General features: G+C 35.2%; 8 non-coding genes across 8 annotated transcripts; 2 read left to right on the forward strand and 6 right to left on the reverse strand.

Annotated features, from left to right (window-relative positions):
* Window positions 1-2,308: 2,308 nt before the first annotated feature.
* trnac-gca (transfer RNA cysteine (anticodon GCA)) lies at window positions 2,309-2,380 on the reverse strand. The gene has a single exon. It is a non-coding gene; the product is annotated as a tRNA-Cys (tRNA).
* A 2,471-nt stretch (window positions 2,381-4,851) lies between these two features.
* On the reverse strand, window positions 4,852-4,923 carry trnac-gca (transfer RNA cysteine (anticodon GCA)). Its single transcript has one exon. It is a non-coding gene; the product is annotated as a tRNA-Cys (tRNA).
* Window positions 4,924-7,391: 2,468 nt separating this feature from the next.
* On the reverse strand, window positions 7,392-7,463 carry trnac-gca (transfer RNA cysteine (anticodon GCA)). Its single transcript has one exon. It is a non-coding gene; the product is annotated as a tRNA-Cys (tRNA).
* A 2,469-nt stretch (window positions 7,464-9,932) lies between these two features.
* On the reverse strand, window positions 9,933-10,004 carry trnac-gca (transfer RNA cysteine (anticodon GCA)). Its single transcript has one exon. It is a non-coding gene; the product is annotated as a tRNA-Cys (tRNA).
* Window positions 10,005-12,479: 2,475 nt separating this feature from the next.
* trnac-gca (transfer RNA cysteine (anticodon GCA)) lies at window positions 12,480-12,551 on the reverse strand. Its single transcript has one exon. It is a non-coding gene; the product is annotated as a tRNA-Cys (tRNA).
* Window positions 12,552-15,055: 2,504 nt separating this feature from the next.
* trnac-gca (transfer RNA cysteine (anticodon GCA)) lies at window positions 15,056-15,127 on the reverse strand. Its single transcript has one exon. It is a non-coding gene; the product is annotated as a tRNA-Cys (tRNA).
* A 3,890-nt stretch (window positions 15,128-19,017) lies between these two features.
* trnak-uuu (transfer RNA lysine (anticodon UUU)) lies at window positions 19,018-19,090 on the forward strand. The gene has a single exon. It is a non-coding gene; the product is annotated as a tRNA-Lys (tRNA).
* An 826-nt stretch (window positions 19,091-19,916) lies between these two features.
* Window positions 19,917-19,989, forward strand: trnak-uuu (transfer RNA lysine (anticodon UUU)). The gene has a single exon. It is a non-coding gene; the product is annotated as a tRNA-Lys (tRNA).
* The last annotated feature ends 443 nt before the right edge of the window (window positions 19,990-20,432 follow it).

Here is a 20,432-nt window from a genome sequence, read left to right on the forward strand (position 1 = left end):
ATAACACGTTGTTATACATGTATCTCTTTGAAAACACTAAGCGAAATAGATAATAATCAGAAAATGCTTAACGTTTTTTATTTCAAGAAATTAAACTAAATACAAAATATAGTGTTGAAAAAAAGAGAGAAGCTTTATGGTTTCTGAAGTACGTTATAACGTTCCCCAAAATGTTCTGAAAACAAGGACACCAAGTCCAAGATGCCACTGTAACACATTTTTTAGTGCATTTTGTTTTTATTGGAAGAGAGTCAAATACAGCCAAAAAATGTCTGGTCATGGGGGGAGCATCCCACTGAAAAACACTCGGTCCTTCAAAGGATTTAGCAAAGGTTGGTTTGCTTGAGCTCACCCTAGAAAAGTGGTTGTTACTTTATTTTTTAATATATTAAATTGAAAGCCACAGCTTGCCTTGTCAGACGTCTTTGACAGATTATTTAAGAAGCACCATGCTTTGCATTCTTATGACAGTCATCATTTTCATGTTAGGTATTCTTCATGGTAACAGTGAAGATGCTTTCCAAGTCAATTTCTATAAATATAAGGGGACACTCTGATATTCCTTTTTACATGTTATGTCCGAGATTGGTTAAATGTAATTTTTTATTAAATGTTTCCATTAAGATTCAACTCACAGCACAACAATTTGTTATCTTATGGTGCTGCTACAGTTGTATTGATTTAAAAACTACATACTATTAGCATGTGCCTTGTTTTATGGTTACTCCTTACTCAGCAATGCGACCATAGCTTCACTCTAATATGAACTCCATTGAATGTAAAACAAAGGCCCTGTCCACACTATGCCTTTAAACCGTATTAGTTGCGTTTAAGCCGGCTTAAAAGTGCTAAATACGGTTTGCGTCCACACTACGCAGCATTTAATACCGTACTCGAGACCACCTCAGGAGGTAGTCTCGAGTCCGGTTCTAATTAGATCGCATCAGGTAGTGCGGTTTATCAGAAGTGTGGACGCTGTAATACCAAACTACATGTTTTGTGTATCCTCCAATATCCCCAAATGCTTTGTGGTATGTTTGGCGAAATACTCAGAGCAGGCGCCTGAAGGAGTTGCTATCACTGTACACTCCGCACTAGGTATTCATTTTTATGCTTCAAAAAATCTTTCAGGACATCTCTGTTAAACTAGTGGGGAAAATCGTATTTTTCTTGAATCGTACTTGTACTTGCTAGAACCAAAGTCATTGTATTTATCTTGCTCTTAACCGTATTATTACTTGTACTGTGATCCTTGAAATGTATTTTTGTTTACGACTGTAAGTCGCCCAGGATAAGGGCGGCTGCTAAGAAATAAATAAATAAATAAATAAATAAATAAATAAATAAATAAATAAATAAAAATAATAATAATAATAATAATAATAATAATAATAAATAAATAAACAAAAACACAGCGTTAAATTAGGCGACTGCAGAAATGAAATGCGAGTTAAAAGTAGGATCGGGAATGAACAAATTACGTATTTTGTCAACTCTGTTTGAAATAAAATTAAGAGGACCAGAATTAGGCTCAGGCAAGATATGAAGGTAAAAACAAAGATTGTTTTGTAATTAACAGCTTTTTCTGAGTTTAATTATAAAACAGAATCAGCTCAATTTGTTTAAAGGGACTTCACCTGATTAAAAATAAAACCTGAAAACTTCAAGCCCTACTTGTGTGTGTGTTCGGATTTACTTTTTCCGCAATACTGGTAATATTTAATTTATGCAATATTTAATTTATGCAAACTGCAGTTACTGACAGGCTTGATAATTGAGGCAATACTGAATCTTTCAGTTAATTCTTATGAAAAAATAAATAAAAAATTGGTGTATGCTACAGCCGGTAGATGGTGTCAAGTATTAAAAAAAAAATACTATTTGCAAAATAGTATTTACTAATTTCTATTGATAATATATTTCTGGCAACCTATTTTATGTTTGTATTTTAAATACATTTGGAGACCAGTGTTGTCTTTTTAAATATTTTCCGTGACTATGTTGCCATCCTTGGCGTTCACTGTTAACCGAAAGGTTTGTGGTTTGAGCTCAAACAGGAACTCTTTTTTATATTAAACTGGCCAGCCAGATTGCCTTCCCAGGCGGCCTTCTCAAGAGAGGCCAAGCTTCTAATTGCTCCAGTTGTAAAGGGTGCGGTGGCCAAGTGGTAAGGTGTTTGGTCCCGTAAATTGAGGATCACGTCTTCAAACCCTGTCTGTACCTTGTTGCTGTCTTTGAAACACTATTTTTTGCTTCTAGCTGAAATAAAAAATGTTAACGTGCATTTTGTATTTTAATTTAGAAAAAAAGGGGGCACTCAGATTTGAACCGGGGACCTCTTGATCTGCAGTCAAATGCTCTACCACTGAGCTATACCCCCAACTCACTAGCCTATTCCAGCTATGCCCTTTTCTGCCAAGCACAACCAACGGTGCCGAGCTGCAGTTTCAGAAATGCAACCTATCAATGGCTAGTTATTTTTTACCTTGTGTCCCGCAGCAATATTTTTCAACAAAACATTCAAGAAGTATTGTATAAGGTCCGTCAAGTAATAGAATAACACGTTGTTATACATGTATCTCTTTGAAAACACTAAGCGAAATAGATAATAATCAGAAAATGCTTAACGTTTTTTATTTCAAGAAATTAAACTAAATACAAAATATAGTGTTGAAAAAAAGAGAGAAGCTTTATGGTTTCTGAAGTACGTTATAACGTTCCCCCAAATGTTCTGAAAACAAGGACACCAAGTCCAAGATGCCACTGTAACACATTTTTTAGTGCATTTTGTTTTTATTGGAAGAGAGTCAAATACAGCCAAAAAATGTCTGGTCATGGGGGGAGCATCCCACTGAAAAACACTCGGTCCTTCAAAGGGTTTAGCAAAGGTTGGTTTGCTTGAGCTCACCCTAGAAAAGTGGTTGTTACTTTATTTTTTAATATATTAAATTGAAAGCCACAGCTTGCCTTGTCAGACGTCTTTGACAGATTATTTAAGAAGCGCCATGCTTTGCATTCTTATGACAGTCATCATTTTCATGTTACGTATTCTTCATGGTAACAGTGAAGATGCTTTCCAAGTCAATTTCTATAAATATAAGGGGACACTGATATTCCTTTTTACATGTTATGTCCGAGATTGGTTAAATGTAATTTTTTATTAAATGTTTCCATTAAGATTCAACTCACAGCACAACAATTTGTTATCTTATGGTGCTGCTACAGTTGTATTGATTTAAAAACTACATACTATTAGCATGTGCCTTGTTTTATGGTTACTCCTTACTCAGCAATGCGACCATAGCTTCACTCTAATATGAACTCCATTGAATGTAAAACAAAGGCCCTGTCCACACTATGCCTTTAAACCGTATTAGTTGCGTTTAAGCCGGCTTAAAAGTGCTAAATACGGTTTGCGTCCACACTACGCAGCATTTAATACCGTACTCGAGACCACCTCAGGAGGCAGTCTCGAGTCCGGTTCTAATTAGATCGCATCAGGTAGTGCGGTTTATCAGAAGTGTGGACGCTGTAATACCAAACTACATGTTTTGTGTATCCTCCAATATCCCCAAATGCTTTGTGGTATGTTTGGCGAAATACTCAGAGCAGGCGCCTGAAGGAGTTGCTATCACTGTACACTCCGCACTAGGTATTCATTTTTATGCTTCAAAAAATCTTTCAGGACATCTCTGTTAAACTAGTGGGGAAAATCGTATTTTTCTTGAATCGTACTTGTACTTGCTAGAACCAAAGTCATTGTATTTATCTTGCTCTTAACCGTATTATTACTTGTACTGTGATCCTTGAAATGTATTTTTGTTTACGACTGTAAGTCGCCCAGGATAAGGGCGGCTGCTAAGAAATAAATAAATAAATAAATAAATAAATAAATAAATAAATAATAATAATAATAATAATAATAATAATAATAATAAATAAATAAACAAAAACACAGCGTTAAATTAGGCGACTGCAGAAATGAAATGCGAGTTAAAAGTAGGATCGGGAATGAACAAATTACGTATTTTGTCAGCTCTGTTTGAAATAAAATTAAGAGGACCAGAATTAGGCTCAGGCAAGATATGAAGGTAAAAACAAAGATTGTTTTGTAATTAACAGCTTTTTCTGAGTTTAATTATAAAACAGAATCAGCTCAATTTGTTTAAAGGGACTTCACCTGATTAAAAATAAAACCTGAAAACTTCAAGCCCTACTTGTGTGTGTGTTCGGATTTACTTTTTCCGCAATACTGGTAATATTTAATTTATGCAATATTTAATTTATGCAAACTGCAGTTACTGACAGACTTGATAATTGAGGCAATACTGAATCTTTCAGTTAATTCTTATGAAAAAATAAATAAAAAATTGGTGTATGCTACAGCCGGTAGATGGTGTCAAGTATTAAAAAAAAAATACTATTTGCAAAATAGTATTTACTAATTTCTATTGATAATATATTTCTGGCAACCTATTTTATGTTTGTATTTTAAATACATTTGGAGACCACTGTTGTCTTTTTAAATATTTTCCGTGACTATGTTGCCATCCTTAGCGTTCACTGTTAACCGAAAGGTTTGTGGTTTGAGCTCAAACAGGAACTCTTTTTTGTATTAAACTGGCCAGCCAGATTGCCTTCCCAGGCGGCCTTCTCAAGAGAGGCCAAGCTTCTAATTTCTCCAGTTGTAAAGGGTGCGGTGGCCAAGTGGTAAGGTGTCTGGTCCCGTAAATTGAGGATCACGTCTTCAAACCCTGTCTGTACCTTGTTGCTGTCTTTGAAACACTATTTTTTGCTTCTAGCTGAAATAAAAAATGTTAACGTGCATTTTGTATTTTAATTTAGAAAAAAAGGGGGCACTCGGATTTGAACCGGGGACCTCTTGATCTGCAGTCAAATGCTCTACCACTGAGCTATACCCCCAACTCGCTAGCCTATTCCAGCTATGCCCTTTTCTGCCAAGCACAACCAACGGTGCCGAGCTGCAGTTTCAGAAATGCAACCTATCAATGGCTAGTTATTTTTTACCTTGTGTCCCGCAGCAATATTTTTCAACAAAACATTCAAGAAGTATTGTATAAGGTTCGTCAAGTAATAGAATAACACGTTGTTATACATGTATCTCTTTGAAAACACTAAGCGAAATAGATAATAATCAGAAAATGCTTAACGTTTTTTATTTCAAGAAATTAAACTAAATACAAAATATAGTGTTGAAAAAAAGAGAGAAGCTTTATGGTTTCTGAAGTACGTTATAACGTTCCCCAAAATGTTCTGAAAACAAGGACACCAAGTCCAAGATGCCACTGTAACACATTTTTTAGTGCATTTTGTTTTTATTGGAAGAGAGTCAAATACAGCCAAAAAATGTCTGGTCATGGGGGGAGCATCCCACTGAAAAACACTCGGTCCTTCAAAGGATTTAGCAAAGGTTGGTTTGCTTGAGCTCACCCTAGAAAAGTGGTTGTTACTTTATTTTTTAATATATTAAATTGAAAGCCACAGCTTGCCTTGTCAGACGTCTTTGACAGATTATTTAAGAAGCACCATGCTTTGCATTCTTATGACAGTCATCATTTTCATGTTAGGTATTCTTCATGGTAACAGTGAAGATGCTTTCCAAGTCAATTTCTATAAATATAAGGGGACACTCTAATATTCCTTTTTACATGTTATGTCCGAGATTGGTTAAATGTAATTTTTTATTAAATGTTTCCATTAAGATTCAACTCACAGCACAACAATTTGTTATCTTATGGTGCTGCTACAGTTGTATTGATTTAAAAACTACATACTATTAGCATGTGCCTTGTTTTATGGTTACTCCTTACTCAGCAATGCGACCATAGCTTCACTCTAATATGAACTCCATTGAATGTAAAACAAAGGCCCTGTCCACACTATGCCTTTAAACCGTATTAGTTGCGTTTAAGCCGGCTTAAAAGTGCTAAATACGGTTTGCGTCCACACTACGCAGCATTTAATATCGTACTCGAGACCACCTCAGGAGGTAGTCTCGAGTCCGGTTCTAATTAGATCGCATCAGGTAGTGCGGTTTATCAGAAGTGTGGACGCTGTAATACCAAACTACATGTTTTGTGTATCCTCCAATATCCCAAAATGCTTTGTGGTATGTTTGGCGAAATACTCAGAGCAGGCGCCCGAAGGAGTTGCTATCACTGTACACTCCGCACTAGGTATTCATTTTTATGCTTCAAAAAATCTTTCAGGACATCTCTGTTAAACTAGTGGGGAAAATCGTATTTTTCTTGAATCGTACTTGTACTTGCTAGAACCAAAGTCATTGTATTTATCTTGCTCTTAACCGTATTATTACTTGTACTGTGATCCTTGAAATGTATTTTTGTTTACGACTGTAAGTCGCCCAGGATAAGAGCGGCTGCTAAGAAAGAAATAAATAAATAAATAAATAAATAAATAAATAAATAAATAATAATAATAATAATAATAATAATAAATAAATAAACAAAAACACAGCGTTAAATTAGGCGACTGCAAAAATGAAATGCGAGTTAAAAGTAGGATCGGGAATGAACAAATTACGTATTTTGTCAGCTCTGTTTGAAATAAAATTAAGAGGACCAGAATTAGGCTCAGGCAAGATATGAAGGTAAAAACAAAGATTGTTTTGTAATTAACAGCTTTTTCTGAGTTTAATTATAAAACAGAATCAGCTCAATTTGTTTAAAGGGACTTCACCTGATTAAAAATAAAACCTGAAAACTTCAAGCCCTACTTGTGTGTGTGTTCGGATTTACTTTTTCCGCAATACTGGTAATATTTAATTTATGCAATATTTAATTTATGCAAACTGCAGTTACTGACAGGCTTGATAATTGAGGCAATACTGAATCTTTCAGTTAATTCTTATGAAAAAATAAATAAAAAATTGGTGTATGCTACAGCCGGTAGATGGTGTCAAGTATTAAAAAAAAAATACTATTTGCAAAATAGTATTTACTAATTTCTATTGATAATATATTTCTGGCAACCTATTTTATGTTTGTATTTTAAATACATTTGGAGACCACTGTTGTCTTTTTAAATATTTTCCGTGACTATGTTGCCATCCTTGGCGTTCACTGTTAACCGAAAGGTTTGTGGTTTGAGCTCAAACAGGAACTCTTTTTTATATTAAACTGGCCAGCCAGATTCCCTTCCCAGGCGGCCTTCTCAAGAGAGGCCAAGCTTCTAATTTCTCCAGTTGTAAAGGGTGCGGTGGCCAAGTGGTAAGGTGTTTGGTCCCGTAAATTGAGGATCACGTCTTCAAACCCTGTCTGTACCTTGTTGCTGTCTTTGAAACACTATTTTTTGCTTCTAGCTGAAATAAAAAATGTTAACGTGCATTTTGTATTTTAATTTAGAAAAAAAGGGGGCACTCGGATTTGAACCGGGGACCTCTTGAACTGCAGTCAAATGCTCTACCACTGAGCTATACCCCCAACTCACTAGCCTATTCCAGCTATGCCCTTTTCTGCCAAGCACAACCAACGGTGCCGAGCTGCAGTTTGAGAAATGCAACCTATCAATGGCTAGTTATTTTTTACCTTGTGTCCCGCAGCAATATTTTTCAACAAAACATTCAAGAAGTATTGTATAAGGTTCGTCAAGTAATAGAATAACACGTTGTTATACATGTATCTCTTTGAAAACACTAAGCGAAATAGATAATAATCAGAAAATGCTTAACGTTTTTTATTTCAAGAAATTAAACTAAATACAAAATATAGTGTTGAAAAAAAGAGAGAAGCTTTATGGTTTCTGAAGTACGTTATAACGTTCCCCAAAATGTTCTGAAAACAAGGACACCAAGTCCAAGATGCCACTGTAACACATTTTTTAGTGCATTTTGTTTTTATTGGAAGAGAGTCAAATACAGCCAAAAAAATGTCTGGTCATGGGGGGAGCATCCCACTGAAAAACACTCGGTCCTTCAAAGGGTTTAGCAAAGGTTGGTTTGCTTGAGCTCACCCTAGAAAAGTGGTTGTTACTTTATTTTTTAATATATTAAATTGAAAGCCACAGCTTGCCTTGTCAGACGTCTTTGACAGATTATTTAAGAAGCGCCATGCTTTGCATTCTTATGACAGTCATCATTTTCATGTTACGTATTCTTCATGGTAACAGTGAAGATGCTTTCCAAGTCAATTTCTATAAATATAAGGGGACACTCTGATATTCCTTTTTACATGTTATGTCCGAGATTGGTTAAATGTAATTTTTTATTAAATGTTTCCATTAAGATTCAACTCACAGCACAACAATTTGTTATCTTATGGTGCTGCTACAGTTGTATTGATTTAAAAACTACATACTATTAGCATGTGCCTTGTTTTATGGTTACTCCTTACTCAGCAATGCGACCATAGCTTCACTCTAATATGAACTCCATTGAATGTAAAACAAAGGCCCTGTCCACACTATGCCTTTAAACCGTATTAGTTGCGTTTAAGCCGGCTTAAAAGTGCTAAATACGGTTTGCGTCCACACTACGCAGCATTTAATATCGTACTCGAGACCACCTCAGGAGGTAGTCTCGAGTCCGGTTCTAATTAGATCGCATCAGGTAGTGCGGTTTATCAGAAGTGTGGACGCTGTAATACCAAACTACATGTTTTGTGTATCCTCCAATATCCCAAAATGCTTTGTGGTATGTTTGGCGAAATACTCAGAGCAGGCGCCCGAAGGAGTTGCTATCACTGTACACTCCGCACTAGGTATTCATTTTTATGCTTCAAAAAATCTTTCAGGACATCTCTGTTAAACTAGTGGGGAAAATCGTATTTTTCTTGAATCGTACTTGTACTTGCTAGAACCAAAGTCATTGTATTTATCTTGCTCTTAACCGTATTATTACTTGTACTGTGATCCTTGAAATGTATTTTTGTTTACGACTGTAAGTCGCCCAGGATAAGAGCGGCTGCTAAGAAAGAAATAAATAAATAAATAAATAAATAAATAAATAAATAAATAATAATAATAATAATAATAATAATAAATAAATAAACAAAAACACAGCGTTAAATTAGGCGACTGCAAAAATGAAATGCGAGTTAAAAGTAGGATCGGGAATGAACAAATTACGTATTTTGTCAGCTCTGTTTGAAATAAAATTAAGAGGACCAGAATTAGGCTCAGGCAAGATATGAAGGTAAAAACAAAGATTGTTTTGTAATTAACAGCTTTTTCTGAGTTTAATTATAAAACAGAATCAGCTCAATTTGTTTAAAGGGACTTCACCTGATTAAAAATAAAACCTGAAAACTTCAAGCCCTACTTGTGTGTGTGTTCGGATTTACTTTTTCCGCAATACTGGTAATATTTAATTTATGCAATATTTAATTTATGCAAACTGCAGTTACTGACAGGCTTGATAATTGAGGCAATACTGAATCTTTCAGTTAATTCTTATGAAAAAATAAATAAAAAATTGGTGTATGCTACAGCCGGTAGATGGTGTCAAGTATTAAAAAAAAAATACTATTTGCAAAATAGTATTTACTAATTTCTATTGATAATATATTTCTGGCAACCTATTTTATGTTTGTATTTTAAATACATTTGGAGACCACTGTTGTCTTTTTAAATATTTTCCGTGACTATGTTGCCATCCTTGGCGTTCACTGTTAACCGAAAGGTTTGTGGTTTGAGCTCAAACAGGAACTCTTTTTTATATTAAACTGGCCAGCCAGATTCCCTTCCCAGGCGGCCTTCTCAAGAGAGGCCAAGCTTCTAATTTCTCCAGTTGTAAAGGGTGCGGTGGCCAAGTGGTAAGGTGTTTGGTCCCGTAAATTGAGGATCACGTCTTCAAACCCTGTCTGTACCTTGTTGCTGTCTTTGAAACACTATTTTTTGCTTCTAGCTGAAATAAAAAATGTTAACGTGCATTTTGTATTTTAATTTAGAAAAAAAGGGGGCACTCGGATTTGAACCGGGGACCTCTTGAACTGCAGTCAAATGCTCTACCACTGAGCTATACCCCCAACTCACTAGCCTATTCCAGCTATGCCCTTTTCTGCCAAGCACAACCAACGGTGCCGAGCTGCAGTTTGAGAAATGCAACCTATCAATGGCTAGTTATTTTTTACCTTGTGTCCCGCAGCAATATTTTTCAACAAAACATTCAAGAAGTATTGTATAAGGTTCGTCAAGTAATAGAATAACACGTTGTTATACATGTATCTCTTTGAAAACACTAAGCGAAATAGATAATAATCAGAAAATGCTTAACGTTTTTTATTTCAAGAAATTAAACTAAATACAAAATATAGTGTTGAAAAAAAGAGAGAAGCTTTATGGTTTCTGAAGTACGTTATAACGTTCCCCAAAATGTTCTGAAAACAAGGACACCAAGTCCAAGATGCCACTGTAACACATTTTTTAGTGCATTTTGTTTTTATTGGAAGAGAGTCAAATACAGCCAAAAAAATGTCTGGTCATGGGGGGAGCATCCCACTGAAAAACACTCGGTCCTTCAAAGGGTTTAGCAAAGGTTGGTTTGCTTGAGCTCACCCTAGAAAAGTGGTTGTTACTTTATTTTTTAATATATTAAATTGAAAGCCACAGCTTGCCTTGTCAGACGTCTTTGACAGATTATTTAAGAAGCGCCATGCTTTGCATTCTTATGACAGTCATCATTTTCATGTTACGTATTCTTCATGGTAACAGTGAAGATGCTTTCCAAGTCAATTTCTATAAATATAAGGGGACACTCTGATATTCCTTTTTACATGTTATGTCCGAGATTGGTTAAATGTAATTTTTTATTAAATGTTTCCATTAAGATTCAACTCACAGCACAACAATTTGTTATCTTATGGTGCTGCTACAGTTGTATTGATTTAAAAACTACATACTATTAGCATGTGCCTTGTTTTATGGTTACTCCTTACTCAGCAATGCGACCATAGCTTCACTCTAATATGAACTCCATTGAATGTAAAACAAAGGCCCTGTCCACACTATGCCTTTAAACCGTATTAGTTGCGTTTAAGCCGGCTTAAAAGTGCTAAATACGGTTTGCGTCCACACTACGCAGCATTTAATATCGTACTCGAGACCACCTCAGGAGGTAGTCTCGAGTCCGGTTCTAATTAGATCGCATCAGGTAGTGCGGTTTATCAGAAGTGTGGATGCTGTAATACCAAACTACATGTTTTGTGTATCCTCCAATATCCCAAAATGCTTTGTGGTATGTTTGGCGAAATACTCAGAGCAGGCGCCCGAAGGAGTTGCTATCACTGTACACTCCGCACTAGGTATTCATTTTTATGCTTCAAAAAATCTTTCAGGACATCTCTGTTAAACTAGTGGGGAAAATCGTATTTTTCTTGAATCGTACTTGTACTTGCTAGAACCAAAGTCATTGTATTTATCTTGCTCTTAACCGTATTATTACTTGTACTGTGATCCTTGAAATGTATTTTTGTTTACGACTGTAAGTCGCCCAGGATAAGAGCGGCTGCTAAGAAATAAATAAATAAATAAATAAATAAATAAATAAATAAATAAATAATAATAATAATAATAATAATAATAATAATAAATAAATAAACAAAAACACAGCGTTAAATTAGGCGACTGCAAAAATGAAATGCGAGTTAAAAGTAGGATCGGGAATGAACAAATTACGTATTTTGTCAGCTCTGTTTGAAATAAAATTAAGAGGACCAGAATTAGGCTCAGGCAAGATATGAAGGTAAAAACAAAGATTGTTTTGTAATTAACAGCTTTTTCTGAGTTTAATTATAAAACAGAATCAGCTCAATTTGTTTAAAGGGACTTCACCTGATTAAAAATAAAACCTGAAAACTTCAAGCCCTACTTGTGTGTGTGTTCGGATTTACTTTTTCCGCAATACTGGTAATATTTAATTTATGCAATATTTAATTTATGCAAACTGCAGTTACTGACAGGCTTGATAATTGAGGCAATACTGAATCTTTCAGTTAATTCTTATGAAAAAATAAATAAAAAATTGGTGTATGCTACAGCCGGTAGATGGTGTCAAGTATTAAAAAAAAAATACTATTTGCAAAATAGTATTTACTAATTTCTATTGATAATATATTTCTGGCAACCTATTTTATGTTTGTATTTTAAATACATTTGGAGACCACTGTTGTCTTTTTAAATATTTTCCGTGACTATGTTGCCATCCTTGGCGTTCACTGTTAACCGAAAGGTTTGTGGTTTGAGCTCAAACAGGAACTCTTTTTTATATTAAACTGGCCAGCCAGATTCCCTTCCCAGGCGGCCTTCTCAAGAGAGGCCAAGCTTCTAATTTCTCCAGTTGTAAAGGGTGCGGTGGCCAAGTGGTAAGGTGTTTGGTCCCGTAAATTGAGGATCACGTCTTCAAACCCTGTCTGTACCTTGTTGCTGTCTTTGAAACACTATTTTTTGCTTCTAGCTGAAATAAAAAATGTTAACGTGCATTTTGTATTTTAATTTAGAAAAAAAGGGGGCACTCGGATTTGAACCGGGGACCTCTTGATCTGCAGTCAAATGCTCTACCACTGAGCTATACCCCCAACTCACTAGCCTATTCCAGCTATGCCCTTTTCTGCCAAGCACAACCAACGGTGCCGAGCTGCAGTTTGAGAAATGCAACCTATCAATGGCTAGTTATTTTTTACCTTGTGTCCCGCAGCAATATTTTTCAACAAAACATTCAAGAAGTATTGTATAAGGTCCGTCAAGTAATAGAATAACACGTTGTTATACATGTATCTCTTTGAAAACACTAAGCGAAATAGATAATAATCAGAAAATGCTTAACGTTTTTTATTTCAAGAAATTAAACTAAATACAAAATATAGTGTTGAAAAAAAGAGAGAAGCTTTATGGTTTCTGAAGTACGTTATAACGTTCCCCAAAATGTTCTGAAAACAAGGACACCAAGTCCAAGATGCCACTGTAACACATTTTTTAGTGCATTTTGTTTTTATTGGAAGAGAGTCAAATACAGCCAAAAAATGTCTGGTCATGGGGGGAGCATCCCACTGAAAAACACTCGGTCCTTCAAAGGGTTTAGCAAAGGTTGGTTTGCTTGAGCTCACCCTAGAAAAGTGGTTGTTACTTTATTTTTTAATATATTAAATTGAAAGCCACAGCTTGCCTTGTCAGACGTCTTTGACAGATTATTTAAGAAGCGCCATGCTTTGCATTCTTATGACAGTCATCATTTTCATGTTACGTATTCTTCATGGTAACAGTGAAGATGCTTTCCAAGTCAATTTCTATAAATATAAGGGGACACTCTGATATTCCTTTTTACATGTTATGTCCGAGATTGGTTAAATGTAATTTTTTATTAAATGTTTCCATTAAGATTCAACTCACAGCACAACAATTTGTTATCTTATGGTGCTGCTACAGTTGTATTGATTTAAAAACTACATACTATTAGCATGTGCCTTGTTTTATGGTTACTCCTTACTCAGCAATGCGACCATAGCTTCACTCTAATATGAACTCCATTGAATGTAAAACAAAGGCCCTGTCCACACTATGCCTTTAAACCATATTAGTTGCGTTTAAGCCGGCTTAAAAGTGCTAAATACGGTTTGCGTCCACACTACGCAGCATTTAATATCGTACTCGAGACCACCTCAGGAGGTAGTCTCGAGTCCGGTTCTAATTAGATCGCATCAGGTAGTGCGGTTTATCAGAAGTGTGGACGCTGTAATACCAAACTACATGTTTTGTGTATCCTCCAATATCCCCAAATGCTTTGTGGTATGTTTGGCGAAATACTCAGAGCAGGCGCCCGAAGGAGTTGCTATCACTGTACACTCCGCACTAGGTATTCATTTTTATGCTTCAAAAAATCTTTCAGGACATCTCTGTTAAACTAGTGGGGAAAATCGTATTTTTCTTGAATTGTACTTGTACTTGCTAGAACCAAAGTCATTGTATTTCTCTTGCTCTTAACCGTATTATTACTTGTACTGTGATCCTTGAAATGTATTTTTGTTTACGACTGTAAGTCGCCCAGGATAAGGGCGGCTGCTAAGAAATAAATAAATAAATAAATAAATAAATAAATAAATAAATAAATAATAATAATAATAATAATAATAATAATAATAATAATAAATAAATAAATAAATAAATAAATAAATAAATAAACAAAAACACAGCGTTAAATTAGGCGACTGCAAAAATGAAATGCGAGTTAAAAGTAGGATCGGGAATGAACAATTTACGTAATTTGTCAGCTCTGTTTGAAATAAAATTAAGAGGACCAGAATTAGGCTCAGGCAAGATATGAAGGTAAAAACAAAGATTGTTTTGTAATTAACAGCTTTTTCTGAGTTTAATTATAAAACAGAATCAGCTCAATTTGTTTAAAGGGACTTCACCTGATTAAAAATAAAACCTGAAAACTTCAAGCCCTACTTGTGTGTGTGTTCGGATTTACTTTTTCCGCAATACTGGTAATATTTAATTTATGCAATATTTAATTTATGCAAACTGCAGTTACTGACAGGCTTGATAATTGAGGCAATACTGAATCTTTCAGTTAATTCTTATGAAAAAATAAATAAAAAACTGGTGTATGCTACAGCCGGTAGATGGTGTCAAGTATTAAAAAAAAAATACTATTTGCAAAATAGTATTTACTAATTTCTATTGATAATATATTTCTGGCAACCTATTTTATGTTTGTATTTTAAATACATTTGGAGACCACTGTTGTCTTTTTAAATATTTTCCGTGACTATGTTGCCATCCTTGGCGTTCACTGTTAACCGAAAGGTTTGTGGTTTGAGCTCAAACAGGAACTCTTTTTTGTATTAAACTGGCCAGCCAGATTGCCTTCCCAGGCGGCCTTCTCAAGAGAGGCCAAGCTTCTAATTTCTCCAGTTGTAAAGGGTGCGGTGGCCAAGTGGTAAGGTGTCTGGTCCCGTAAATTGAGGATCACGTCTTCAAACTCTGTCTGTACCTTGTTGCTGTCTTTGAAACACTATTTTTTGCTTCTAGCTGAAATAAAAAATGTTAACGTGCATTTTGTATTTTAATTTAGAAAAAAAGGGGGCACTCGGATTTGAACCGGGGACCTCTTGATCTGCAGTCAAATGCTCTACCACTGAGCTATACCCCCAATTCACTAGCCTATTCCAGCTATGCCCTTTTCTGCCAAGCACAACCAACGGTGCCGAGCTGCAGTTTCAGAAATGCAACCTATCAATGGCTAGTTATTTTTTACCTTGTGTCCCGCAGCAATATTTTTCAACAAAACATTGAAGAAGTATTGTATAAGGTTCGTCAAGTAATAGAATAACACGTTGTTATACATGTATCTCTTTGAAAACACTAAGCGAAATAGATAATAATCAGAAAATGCTTAACGTTTTTTTATTTCAAGAAATTAAACTAAATACAAAATATAGTGTTGAAAAAAAGAGAGAAGCTTTATGGTTTCTGAAGTACGTTATAACGTTCCCCAAAATGTTCTGAAAACAAGGACACCAAGTCCAAGATGCCACTGTAACACATTTTTTTAGTGCATTTTGTTTTTATTGGAAGAGAGTCAAATACAGCCAAAAAAATGTCTGGTCATGGGGGGGAGCATCCCACTGAAAAACACTCGGTCCTTCAAAGGATTTAGCAAAGGTTGGTTTGCTTGAGCTCACCCTAGAAAAGTGGTTGTTACTTTATTTTTTAATATATTAAATTGAAAGCCACAGCTTGCCTTGTCAGACGTCTTTGACAGATTATTTAAGAAGCGCCATGCTTTGCATTCTTATGACAGTCATCATTTTCATGTTACGTATTCTTCATGGTAACAGTGAAGATGCTTTCCAAGTCAATTTCTATAAATATAAGGGGGACACTCTGATATTCCTTTTTACATGTTATGTCCGAGATTGGTTAAATGTAATTTTTTATTAAATGTTTCCATTAAGATTCAACTCACAGCACAACAATTTGTTATCTTATGGTGCTGCTACAGTTGTATTGATTTAAAAAACTACATACTATTAGCATGTGCCTTGTTTTATGGTTACTCCTTACTCAGCAATGCGACCATAGCTTCACTCTAATATGAACTCCATTGAATGTAAAACAAAGGCCCTGTCCACACTATGCCTTTAAACCATATTAGTTGCGTTTAAGCCGGCTTAAAAGTGCTAAATACGGTTTGCGTCCACACTACGCAGCATTTAATATCGTACTCCGAGACCACCTCAGGAGGTAGTCTCGAGTCCGGTTCTAATTAGATCGCATCAGGTAGTGCGGTTTATCAGAAGTGTGGACGCTGTAATACCAAACTACATGTTTTGTGTATCCTCCAATATCCCCAAATGCTTTGTGGTATGTTTGGCGAAATACTCAGAGCAGGCGCCCGAAGGAGTTGCTATCACTATACACTAGACGACCCCTGAATGTTGAGCTGTTTGGTTTTTTCTTTCTTTCTTTCTTTCTTTCTTTCTTTCTTACTTTTTTTTCTTTCTTTCTTTTTTTACCCTTTCCCAATTTTGGAAAAAATGCAAAAAATAAAACCTTCCCTGGAAGTGAATCAAACCAGGCCACAGAGGTTAGAGCACCGAATGCTAACCACTAGACGACCCGGAATGTTGAGCTGTTTGATTTTTTTCTTTCTTTATCTTTTTCTTTTTCTTTCTTTCTGTCTTTCTTTCTTTCTTTCTTTTCTTTTTTTTCTTTTTTTATTCTTTATTTCTTTTTCTTATTTTTTTTCTTTCCGTATATCTTTTTTTTCTGCCCAAGTAAGCTTTTTTATTTAATGAGCCCGGATAGCTCAGTCGGTAGAGCATCAGACGTTTAATCTGAGGGTCCCAGGGTTCAAGTCCATGTTTGGGCGAGGCTATTTTTTTAACCTTCCCCACTTTGTTGGAGAAAATGCAAAAAAAAAAAAAACCTTCCCTGGAAGTGAATCAAACCAGTCCACAGCGGTTTAGAGCACCGAATGCTAACCACTAGACGACCCGGAATGTTGAGCTGTTTGATTTTTTCTTTCTTTCTTTCTTTCTTTCTTTCTTTCTTTCTTTCTTTTTTACCCTTTCCCAATTTTGGAAAAAATGCAAAAAATAAAAACCTTCCCTGGAGGTGAATCAAACCAGGCCACAGAGGTTAGAGCACCGAATGCTAACCACTAGACGACCAGGAATGTTGAGCTATTTGATTTTTTCTTTCTTTATCTTTTTCTTTTTCTTTCTTTCTTTCTTTCTTTCTTTCTTTCTTTTCTTTTTTTATTCTTTCTTTCTTTCTTTCTTTCTTTCTTTCTTTCTTTTTTACCCTTTCCCAATTTTGGAAAAAATGCAAAAAATAAAACCTTCCCTGGAAGTGAATCAAACCAGGCCACAGAGGTTAGAGCACCGAATGCTAACCACTAGACGACCCGGAATGTTGAGCTGTTTGATTTTTTCTTTCTTTATCTTTTTCTTTTTCTTTTTCTTTCTTTCTTTCTTTCTTTCTTTCTTTCTTTCCTTTCTTTCTTTTCTTTCTTTCTTTCTTTCTTTCTTTCTTTCTTTCTTCTTTCTTTCTTTCTTTTCTTTTCTTTTTTCATTCTTTCTTTCTTTCTTTCTTTCTTTCTTTCTTTTTTTACCCTTTCCCAATTTTGGAAAAAATGCAAAAAATAAAACCTTCCCTGGAAGTGAATCAAACCAGGCCACAGAGGTTAGAGCACCGAATGCTAACCACTAGACGACCCGGAATGTTGAGCTGTTTGATTTTTTCTTTCTTTATCTTTTTCTTTTTCTTTCTTTCTTTCTTTCTTTCTTTCTTTCTTTCTTTCTTTCTTTCTTTCTTTCTTTCTTTCTTTCTTTTTTACCCTTTCCCAATTTTGGAAAAAAATGCAAAAAATAAAACCTTCCCTGTAAGTGAATCAAACCAGGCCACAGAGGTTAGAGCACCGAATGCTAACCACTAGACGACCCGGAATGTTGAGCTATTTGTTTTTTTTCTTTCTTTATCTTTTTCTTTTTCTTTCTTTTTCTTTCTTTCTTTCTTTCTTTTCTTTTTTTTCTTTTTTTATTCTTTCTGTATATCTTTTTTTCTGCCCAAGTAAGCGTTTTTATTTAATGAGCCCGGATAGCTCAGTCGGTAGAGCATCAGACTTTTTAATCTGAGGGTACAGGGTTCAAGTCCCTGTTTGGGCGAGGCTATTTTTTTTTAACCTTCCCCACTTTGTTGGAGAAAATGCAAAAAAAAAAACCTTCCCTGGAAGTGAATCAAACCAGTCCACAGCGGTTAGAGCACCGAATGCTAACCACTAGACGACCAGGAATGTTGAGCTGTTTGATTTTTTCTTTCTTTATCTTTTTCTTTTTCTTTCTTTCTTTTCTTTCTTTCTTTCTTTCTTTCTTTCTTTCTTTTTTAACCTTTCCCCAATTTTGGAAAAAATGCAAAAAAATAAAACCTTCCCTGGAAGTGAATCAAACCAGGCCACAGAGGTTAGAGCACCGAATGCTAACCACTAGACGACCCGGAATGTTGAGCTGTTTGATTTTTTTCTTTCTTTCTTTCCTTTCTTTCTTTTTCTTTCTTTTTTTTTTACCCTTTCCCAATTTTGGAAAAAATGCAAAAAATAAAACCTTCCCTGGAGGTGAATCAAACCAGGCCACAGAGGTTAGATTACCGAATGCTAACCACTAGACTACCAGGAATGTTGACCTATTTGATTTTTTCTTTACTTTTTCTTTCTTTCTTTCTTTCTTTCTTTCTTCTTTCTTTCTTTCTTTCTTTCTTTCTTTCTTTCTTTCTTTTTTACCCTTTCCCAATTTTTGGAAAAAAATGCAAAAAAATAAAACCTTCCCTGGAAGTGAATCAAACCAGGCCACAGAGGTTAGAGCACCGAATGCTAACCACTAGACGACCCGGAATGTTGAGCTATTTGTTTTTTTTTCTTGTCTTTATCTTTTTCTTTTTCTTTTCTTTTTCTTTTTCTTTTCTTTCTTTTTCTTTTTTTTTCTTTTTTTATTCTTTCTGTATATCTTTTTTTCTGCCCAAGTAAGCGTTTTTATTTAATGAGCCCGGATAGCTCAGTCGGTAGAGCATCAGACTTTTAATCTGAGGGTACAGGGTTCAAGTCCCTGTTTGGGCGAGGCTATTTTTTTTAACCTTCCCCACTTTGTTGGAGAAAATGCAAAAAAAAAAAAACCTTCCCTGGAAGTGAATCAAACCAGTCCACAGCGGTTAGAGCACCGAATGCTAACCACTAGACGACCAGGAATGTTGAGCTGTTTGATTTTTTCTTTCTTTATCTTTTTCTTTCTTTCTTTCTTTCTTTCTTTCTTTCTTTCTTTCTTTTTTACCCTTTCCCAATTTTGGAAAAAATGCAAAAAATAAAACCTTCCCTGGAAGTGAATCAAACCAGGCCACAGAGGTTAGAGCACCGAATGCTAACCACTAGACGACCCGGAATGTTGAGCTGTTTGATTTTTTCTTTCTTTCTTTCTTTCTTTCTTTTTTCTTTCTTTTTTTTTTTACCCTTTCCCAATTTTGGAAAAAATGCAAAAAATAAAACCTTCCCTGGAGGTGAATCAAACCAGGCAACAGAGGTTAGATTACCGAATGCTAACCACTAGACTACCAGGAATGTTGAGCTATTTGATTTTTTTCTTTATCTTTTTCTTTCTTTCTTTCTTTTCTTTCTTTCTTTCTTTCTTTTTTACCCTTTCCCAATTTTGGAAAAAATGCAAAAAAAAAACCCTTCCCTGGAAGTGAATCAAAACCAGGCCACAGAGGTTAGAGCACCGAATGCTAACCACTAGACGACCCGGAATGTTGAGCTATTTGTTTTTTTTCTTTCTTTATCTTTTACTTTTTCTTTCTTTTTCTTTCTTTCTTTCTTTCTTTTCTTTTTTTTCTTTTTTTATTCTTTCTGTATATCTTTTTTTCTGCCCAAGTAAGCGTTTTTTATTTAATGAGCCCGGATAGCTCAGTCGGTAGAGCATCAGACTTTTAATCTGAGGGTACAGGGTTCAAGTCCCTGTTTGGGCGAGGCTATTTTTTTTAACCTTCCCCACTTTGTTGGAGAAAATGCAAAAAAAAAAACCTTCCCTGGAAGTGAATCAAACCAGTCCACAGCGGTTAGAGCACCGAATGCTAACCACTAGACGACCAGGAATGTTGAGCTGTTTGATTTTTTCTTTCTTTATCTTTTTCTTTTTCTTTCTTTCTTTCTTTCTTTCTTTCTTTCTTTCTTTTTTACCCTTTCCCAATTTTGGAAAAAATGCAAAAAAAATAAAACCTTCCCTGGAAGTGAATCAAACCAGGCCACAGAGGTTAGAGCACCGAATGCTAAACACTAGACGACCCGGAATGTTGAGCTATTTGATTTTTTTCTTCTTTATCTTTTTCTTTTTTCTTTCTTTTCTTTCTTTCTTCTCTCTTTCTTTCTTTCTTTCTTTCTTTCTTTCTTTCTTTCTTTCTTTTCTTTTTTT

The sequence above is a fragment of the Acipenser ruthenus genome, unplaced genomic scaffold (assembly GCF_902713425.1).
Source record: "Acipenser ruthenus unplaced genomic scaffold, fAciRut3.2 maternal haplotype, whole genome shotgun sequence".
Classification (NCBI taxonomy): domain Eukaryota; kingdom Metazoa; phylum Chordata; class Actinopteri; order Acipenseriformes; family Acipenseridae; genus Acipenser; species Acipenser ruthenus.